The 8,499-nt window shown below is 35.1% G+C and overlaps 1 long non-coding RNA gene across 4 annotated transcripts; it reads left to right on the top strand.

The window, feature by feature from the left end:
- Positions 1 to 677: 677 nt before the first annotated feature.
- Positions 678 to 4,800, top strand: LOC140865734 (uncharacterized). Of its 4 annotated transcripts, none has more exons than XR_012144707.1 (5): positions 678 to 785; positions 1,007 to 1,096; positions 1,781 to 3,555; positions 3,638 to 3,764; positions 4,658 to 4,800. It is a non-coding gene; the product is annotated as an uncharacterized lncRNA (long non-coding RNA). The 4 variants fall into 4 exon arrangements; XR_012144706.1 differs by having other exon boundaries at positions 688 to 1,096; positions 1,781 to 1,897; positions 2,157 to 3,555; XR_012144708.1 differs by having other exon boundaries at positions 688 to 1,096; positions 1,781 to 3,277; positions 3,456 to 3,555.
- Positions 4,801 to 8,499: the final 3,699 nt, after the last annotated feature.

Here is an 8,499-nt window from a genome sequence, read left to right as displayed (position 1 = left end):
AAATAAAACATCTCAAAAATAACTTAAAATCGTTTTGAAAGATTAAACAAATGTTTCCCATAGATTTGGATTCAACTCTGGAACCATTCCCGAGCCTTGACTGGGTCTCACCCATCCTTAGCCTATTACTTCTTGTCATCTGCAACTCATTGCAAATGTGAGATCTACATCCGGTATCCAATACCCAAGAAGTAGTATTAGGTGAAACATTTATTTCAATGTAAAACCACTACAACAAATTTTAGTATCAACAACACCTAAAAGACAACGGTTTTTTTCAAAAACTGTTGTATCTTGGCTTTTAACAACGGTTTTAGTAAAAACCGTTGTTGTTGGCCATATTTTTTTAAAAAAAGACAACCGTTTTTAAAAAACCGTTGTCTTTTATATGTCAAAGACAACGGTTTTAAAAACCGTTGTCTATGAGCGGGTTTTTTTAGGCCTACGACAACGGTTTTAATTAACCGTTGTCTATGTGCGTTTTTTTGTCTACGACAACGGTTTTTAAAACCGTTGTGTTTTTATGTTGTTTTATGGAGTCACAGACAACAGATTATGTTAAACAGTTGTCATATTTTTTTCCTTTTTAAAAAATAAATAATAAAAAATAAAAAATTAAATAAATATAATAATGCGAGATCTGGCTTTCGTCTTTAATTTTATCAACCTCATTCTTCCTTCTTCTCGCTCTCTTCCTCTCAAGACTCTCCCAAACCCTAGCCGCAACTTCTTGTCGTCGATTCACTGCCACCGCTTCGGAAATATGTGTTTGGAGCTAGAATTCGGTTAGTGATCGTCCTAAGCTTCATTTTGTTGATGCCAATATTGGCAACCTGAAGCTTCGAAGCCGTCACCCCTGTTCGACCATAGTTGCCCAAGATTTAAGGAAAATGAGTGCTTCAAAGTTTATCAAAAGTTTCAAAACATATGAACTATATGTAATCAACAAATTTTTTTGTTATCAACGTTTACGGGCTCTCTTTTGTCTTCGTAATTTTTTCCTTAGATCGGACAAGTTTTGGGTCGATGGCTTCCAAGCGGATCTTGAAGGAGCTCAAAGATTTGCAGAAAGATCCACCTACTTCTTGCAGCGCTGGTGAATCTTTGAGCCTCTTAATTTTTGTTGCTTATTATTTTTAGCGTGTCTAGATGTGTCTATATTTATATTTGTTGAACTTTATTGCTATATATTTTGTATGGAATTTTTGGACTTCGTTAATATGTATGTAGACTGTAGATTGGCATTTATTCAGTGTGGGTACCCGTGGTTTTGTGGTTTTCACTGTTGTTTGCAGGTAACTTTGTCCTAGCCATGAATAATGCCAATTTATTACGTGTATATGAGTGTGCAGATTAGCTTATTTTTTGTTGTTTACATAAATTTTTTGTTTCGACTGTTTTAGCGAGTAGGAATGCGGCTCTCACCGTAAATTTTCAATCCATTTGCTTTTTTGTATAAAATTTTTTCTAAACTCTCAGTAATGTGTAATTTTTAGTTCTCCATTTCTGCATTTTTTGAGCAATGGATTGTAGTTATTTAGTTTCTTTAACTCTACATCGTTTAAGCTGTGTCAGTTTTAATTTCTTTAGTGTTTGACAATTTTAGTGCTAATGTGGCTGTAGATGGCAGCATAGTCAACTTAGGGCTGTGGGATACTGCAGATATTGTTTTCCCATAGCAAATGCAAGATTCTAAGGGTTGAGTAGAGAGATTGTCCTCTTTTTAGTTTATAATTCCAAGTGTAATAATTTTATTTGTTTTGGTTTCTTTAAATTAAAGGTCAAGAAGATTACAGCAGGCTGAGGCCGTTGAGTTATTGAGGTGCTGAGTGCTGACATATTTGTATTAGCATTCTCTTTAATCAGTACGGCGAGCTATGAAAATGTCCTCAAGAAGGTAAATAATTTTGTTACTGTTTTGAATTATTCTTCTACCATTTTGGCTGTGCTCTGTCTTTTCCTTTAACTTTATCTCATCCACGTTATAAAGTGGAATACTACTTTAGTTTTAACCAACACTTAAAGGAAGAAGGGTTAACTCATTTCGAGAACAAAGTTGTTTGTACTTGTATCTCATTATAATAGAACGATCTGGCAAGTTGCGTCTTCATTTCTCTTGATTGATTGGTAACATTTTGTTTTGTTTCTCATTATAGTGGATGCCTGAACTTCGTCGATTCGCACCAAATGTTCCAATTGTACTCGTTGGAACTAAGTTAGGTACACCTTGAATTTACAATTTATTCATTCACATGATATGTAATGAAGGGCCGAGGATTGTTGTCTTATAAACACTGCAATTTTTGAAAGCGTTAGGGATTGGATTCAGTAACTTAGTTATTTTTCAAGACTACAAGTCACCGCCGCCGACACCATCCACCACGAGAATTAGTGGTAACGACGGCTGGTGGTGTGGATGAGGATCTTGTGAAGTGCCTTGCTCCCACTTTCAAAGGGGACTTTGCTCTTCCTGGAGCGAAGTAAGCTCTACTTCGTTCCAAAGAGGTCCTTTTTTTTAAGAGATATCTTTGTTTATGCTCGGTTACATCTTATCCATTCAATGTCCTGTTTTTTTTCCTTTATTATTGTTTGGTTTACATCTTCGTTTATGTGAAAGATGGGTTTCTTTTCTTTTCTTGAAAGACTGCTATATGCTTCCATCTTCATCCTATCTGTGTGGAAAATGTAACCCAATTCGCTCTTTCTTTTTCTGTGTTCTTGCCTCTTTATGTGTAAATAGATCTGATATAGCTATAGATAATGTGTGTATGTATTTGTGTGGTGGCATGTCTTTAGTTTGAAGGTCGACTTATTTTGTATGGCATTGTGTCATAGTTTCAGATCTACCCCTTTTTTTTAACGTACAGATTGTTAAATACTGAAACAAAATTATTTTTTTTTGAATGTACAGATTTTAAAATGGATAATAAGTGGTGTGAAGTGTAAATAAAAATATTGGAATGTGATTTCCTTATATAAAAATATAACGTGACTTGAAAAATGAAACTGAATCGTTCAATTCGAGAACTTAATTCATATACATTATTTCAATTTCAGTATCTTCCATTTTTATAGAATGTAAACCACGATGATGACAAAGTTCATTCATTTCGAATATAATTTTCTAACATGTGCGTCCGATATTGTTTTCATGGAAGAGTACTTGCCTAACTTGGAAACTTCTATTTTAAAATACTATTTCATTTTATTTTTTATGCAATAGCTAGGTACACGCATTGTTAAAAGTGCATTAAAACATGATGGAATATATTACAAGGTACGTAGAATGTCTAGATTCTCGCTCACATTTACAATTAGTCATATATCCAGCCACATCAAATCTCCACTGATCATTAGCTTAGCTCATTTATATATATACAAATATAGCTAACTCGTACAAGCTATTAAAGTATGCTAGTTTTTTTTGCTTATTTTCTTGCATTGGCCTATTACAGATTGTTGAATATAGACGAGTTTTGAAATGGACATATGTGTATGGATTTTATCTACCTTGGGATGAACTTGCTAAGAAGCAGTTTTTTGAGTATCTACAAGGTCTGCAATTTATCCTAATTTGTATATTTTGGTTTGTTCTTTTCATTTGTATTTTACCCCTTTATCTCTCTGTATTCTTTAGGTGAGGCAGGTTCTGGTTTGGAACAGCTTCATCAATGTGCAGAGAAGAAATTTCAGGGCTACCTGAATTCTGAGGGTCCACCGAAAGACTTCAATGAGTTTCGGACAAAGTTGGCAGGATTGACCAGGTGAATCCAACTAATATAATTCTTCTGCTCAACTTTTGTACTCCATATTTGTTCTTACATCAGGCTTGCAATCATTATAAGCAGCAAAGCAAGAGGGTGTGGTATTTAAATAAGACATTCATCTTTTTTTAATGTTGCATGTTGCATATGATTTTCCAAGTTCTTCATTATTTTTGAAATAAATTTAATTTTTACCCGATATTCATTGCATTGCATAGTATGATGATGATGAGAGGAGAAAAGAGATGGAAAATAACTCTTCCGATCTGGTTTTTTGTGTAAAACTATTGAGAAACACGAGCATTGTCGCATCTTATAAACTCAGCCATCCTTATTCAGATTGTTATTTGCCCAAAGCTTGAAACTTTCGGCGCCTGTTTCTTCTTTAGATCTGTTTGTTTATTCCCCTTCATAAATGTTTGCTATCTTTTAAAGAGACCTAAGTGCTTTGATGCTTGGGTCCATTCTCACCAGATTCGGTATTTTGTTCAAGAATGTACGTTTCCCTTTGAAAGATATTGAGATTTTGCGCATGGGTTCGACTTTTAAGTGACGTGATGACTAGTTTGTGAAAAAATGGCAACTTTGGTCCCTGGAATTCTCTTAAAGCTACTACATGCAGCATATGAACACAAATGTCAAAATTGAAGGAGAGCATAGGTCTTCTTTATTGAGTACCTTATTTTTGAAGAAGAATATACTTTTATTCATTGTCCAATAGGTTTCATATTTATTTATTTGTCCACCTGATAGTCTTGTTTCGTGTTGCTTGGTTATTCAATGAGTGCATACTTTCATTGAGGTAGTTATGGTTATATCTCTGTCTTTTAAAATTTTTTATTTCATTGAAGTGTTAATTGATGTAGTTATGGTTTCTTGTATTTTGGATACAGGAATATATGTCAAGCCATGCCATAAAAGTAGATCTCGAAGTTGAAGCGGATGTAGCTTCTCGGTGACGATTGATTTTGTAGTTAAATTAGAATTAGAATTCGAATTTTAGTATGCATTGAATTTTGTAGATAAACGTTCCAAGTTTGAGCGATTTGTAATACTGAAAAATTGTATATTAAATTTTATTTTAAAAATTTTAAATCTTGATTTATTTATAATATCGAAATTTGTATATATTTTTTTTTGTTTTTTATATGAAAAACGACAACGGATAAAATCCGTTGTCGTAGGAGATTTAAAACTGTTGTAACTGATGGTGTTGTTAAAAACACGTCCCTACGACAACAGATAAAATTTGTTGTCATTTCCCTCAAAGACAACGGATTCGTGCCTACGACAACGGATAAAATCTGTTGTCTTTGTGGGCAAAGACAACGGATTTTATCCCTTGTCGTAGAGGGAAACGACAACGGATTTTATCCGTTGTCGTAGGGGCGTACTTTTAACAACGCCATCAGTTACAACAGTTTTTAACCCCCTACGACAACGGATAAAATCCGTTGTCTTTTTGCGTTTTTCTTGTAGTGAACATACCCTTTGCAGTTTGCAATTGCTCGAGGTATTCCTTGCAGTTACGTTTCCAATGACCGGGTTTCTTGCAGTGATGGCAAACTTTTTTAGACTTGTCCAATTTTGCATGTAACATTTGGCCTTGAGATCATGGTCCAACCATTTCTCTAGTTCGACCAACCTTTACATCAGCTGGGGCTGTTTCGGAGGAGCCTTTTCTAACACGTAGAAAATCTTCTCCGAACTCAGGACAGTCTTAACTTTATGGAACCATTTCTTATTGTTTGCGTCATTCATTTTATTTTGTTGGAGAATAGAAACATTTTAATTAATTTACTAAGACATAAAATATGGCGAGATTTAATTTTATTAATTTCACTCCCACTATTTTAACGATTTCACTACCCTCTAGTGAAAACGAGAAACTGATTTCCTTAGTGGGAACATGAAGTCCAATTGACAAATCATAGTCCCGAATAATATCAGTCAACCATAATTTTCAAAAGGTAGAGCCCAATTGCTTCCAAAGCAACCTCCATGTTTTTACCTCATGTCCAATAAGAGCCCAATAATATGACGCCGTTTATTGTGACATGTCAAGATGACACATCAATATTATGTTGTGATGGACGGTCGCCATGTGGATCCCCAATAATATGAGCCAATCCCATGGGAGTTCCACCCAACTTACAACATGTGTCGATCCAATGTACAGCTTTCCGACGAACGGTCTCCCCCAATAATATGAGTCGGACCGTGTCCGCGGGTAGCATCTCATACATTAATCGTTGATGGAAGGTAGGAACATTTAAACAATATTTAAATTCCCTTTTGTTTATCTTGATATCAATTTTAAATCATATTTAAAATGAGGGATTTTTAATTTTGAAAAATTGTCTCATCATTTTAATGTTTGTATGCTTGCGAAATTCATACAATTTAGTCTAAACATGCATACAACAATAATATCATATATTATATTAAGGATGATCGACCCCAATAACTAATCGACCCGTGGTTGCCAATCACGAGTCTAAGTCCAATCTTAGGTGATATGCAAGTATGTAATGCAATCCTATTACATTGAGCTTCCAATTTACATTTCTTCGGTCTTTATTGTCTATTGGGCCCACCTTTGTCTTCAAATCTTTATCTCCCACTAAGTCTAATAAATTTACAATAAATTTCGATGACAAGTAGGGGATACAGATTTAAGGGTGGGAACGGGCCATAAACCAGGCCCACTTTTTATTACAAATGACAATTCAAATTGGGCCATAAACCAAGCCCAATAATAAAAACCAACAACAATAAAAACAAATGTAAATATTCTAACATACACCTACAAAATTGGTCATGGCAATCAATCATCCTTTTATCCAATAATTAATTCAATAATTAAATAATTGGATAACATGCAATGACATCATAATTAAGAAGATAAAATCAAATTTTATCTCATCCTTTCATAAGATCATATCTTATCATCAATTTTACCAAAATAATTAATTTTATAAAATCTAATTTAACGGATAAAATTTATAAATTTTCCAAAAATTCAAATTTATCCAAAAATCAATTTTAAAAAATTCGGACTCAAACAATTTGACCCGATGCCTCGTGGAATAATCAAAAACAATTTTCAATCGGACCAAAAACTAAAATTTCAAAAATTTAAAATTCTATTAAAAATTCACATTTTAATTTTTCAGGCAGCCCGGGACGTTCCCGGGCAGCCGGACCCCCACGTGGGGTAGGGAAGCCCCCACGTGGGGCCTAGGGCAGCCCCTTCACTGCCCTTGGGCAACAACGATTGCTGCCACTTGGGCAGTGACCTCGCTGCCCTGGGCAGCGACGCTGCCCTGCTGCCCATGTGGGCAGCGTTCTTGCTGCACTCTTGGGCAGCGATCTCGCTGCCCTGGGCAGCAACAATTGCTGCCCTATGGGCAGCGATCTCGTTGCCCCTTGGGCGGCGATCTTGCTGCCCTGGGCAGCGACAATCGCTGCCCCGTTGCCCTTGGAATTTTAATTTTAAAATTTTGTTTTTCATTTCTAAAACCCGAGGCTTAAAAATTTTGTACAATCGATTAATTTTAATCGTTTGATCTGAGAGTAACCTGGCTCTGATACCATTATTGGAACGTGTGTTCTCGGATCAAACGGATGTGATACCCGGTGCAGCGGAAGTTTAAAATTTTATATGGAACGATTCCATATCGTGGGTATCAAATCCTACGATTAAAATATGCAAGTAAAATAATAATCACAATTAAATTTTACCTCTTCAAGCTATGGCTTGATTATGGACTCCAACAGATTAATTCTGCTCTTGTTGTAAATCCCATGAACCGATGACTACTCGATCGATCTCCGGAATTAGGTCCACGAACAGAAAAACTAAAACCTTCTGATTGATTGCACTAGAAATCAATCAGATTTTTATCATAGAGATTAAACAGATTTGATCTGTCAATTCAGAATGTAATTTTTCAGAAAAATCACAGACTGAATTATCTCAAAAAGGAGAGAGGAATTCGAAAATTCCCTTAGAATATTTAGTGTGATTTTCGAAAACTCAAGGTTGGAATGAAGTGAAGTTTTCGAAAATTACATGCGTATTTATATATAATTTCTAGACTAGATTAAGTTATATCTCTATTAGGACACTAACTCCTTAGGGCCCATAATCCATAACTTAAGCCCAACAAGTTAAGCCTGTTATTATAGAAATTAATATAAAATTCATCATGACTCCGATTGATAAACCGATTTCACCAATGTGCACAGAAACCATTTCTGCACCTTTTAAAGTCAAGATAATTTTTCTGAATCCGAATTCAGTGATTTCCAAAAATGTCCATCCCTATGTCATTTTAGAAAATTCCACTCCTTTTAATTAAGAAGTCCAACTTTTCTTTCATTAAATTTAACTCTTTAAATTTAACTATCTCAATGGGGTTTAGTAATCCATTATACCACAGCAAGGTAACTTACCCCTCCTGCCTCTATAAATACCAGATATCTTTTATGCTTTTACACATTCACTTTGCTCACGCATTTACTCACTCAGATTCTCTCGTTCTCTCAATTTTATTGTGTTCTTCGTCTTCTGAGCACTGACTTAGGTATCGTAGGGGTCACATCGAACACACCTTCGGCGCCCGCTAACCCTGTTTTTGTCTGTGCAGAGCATTATTCATCTGACCCGATCCGTATGTTAAAAGATTGAAAAATCCGTTCTACCATACCGTACCCGAGAAAAAATTTTGGT

This window comes from Henckelia pumila, chromosome 4 (genome assembly GCF_033568475.1).
Source record: "Henckelia pumila isolate YLH828 chromosome 4, ASM3356847v2, whole genome shotgun sequence".
Classification (NCBI taxonomy): domain Eukaryota; kingdom Viridiplantae; phylum Streptophyta; class Magnoliopsida; order Lamiales; family Gesneriaceae; genus Henckelia; species Henckelia pumila.
This window is presented reverse-complemented; position numbering and strand designations above follow the sequence as displayed.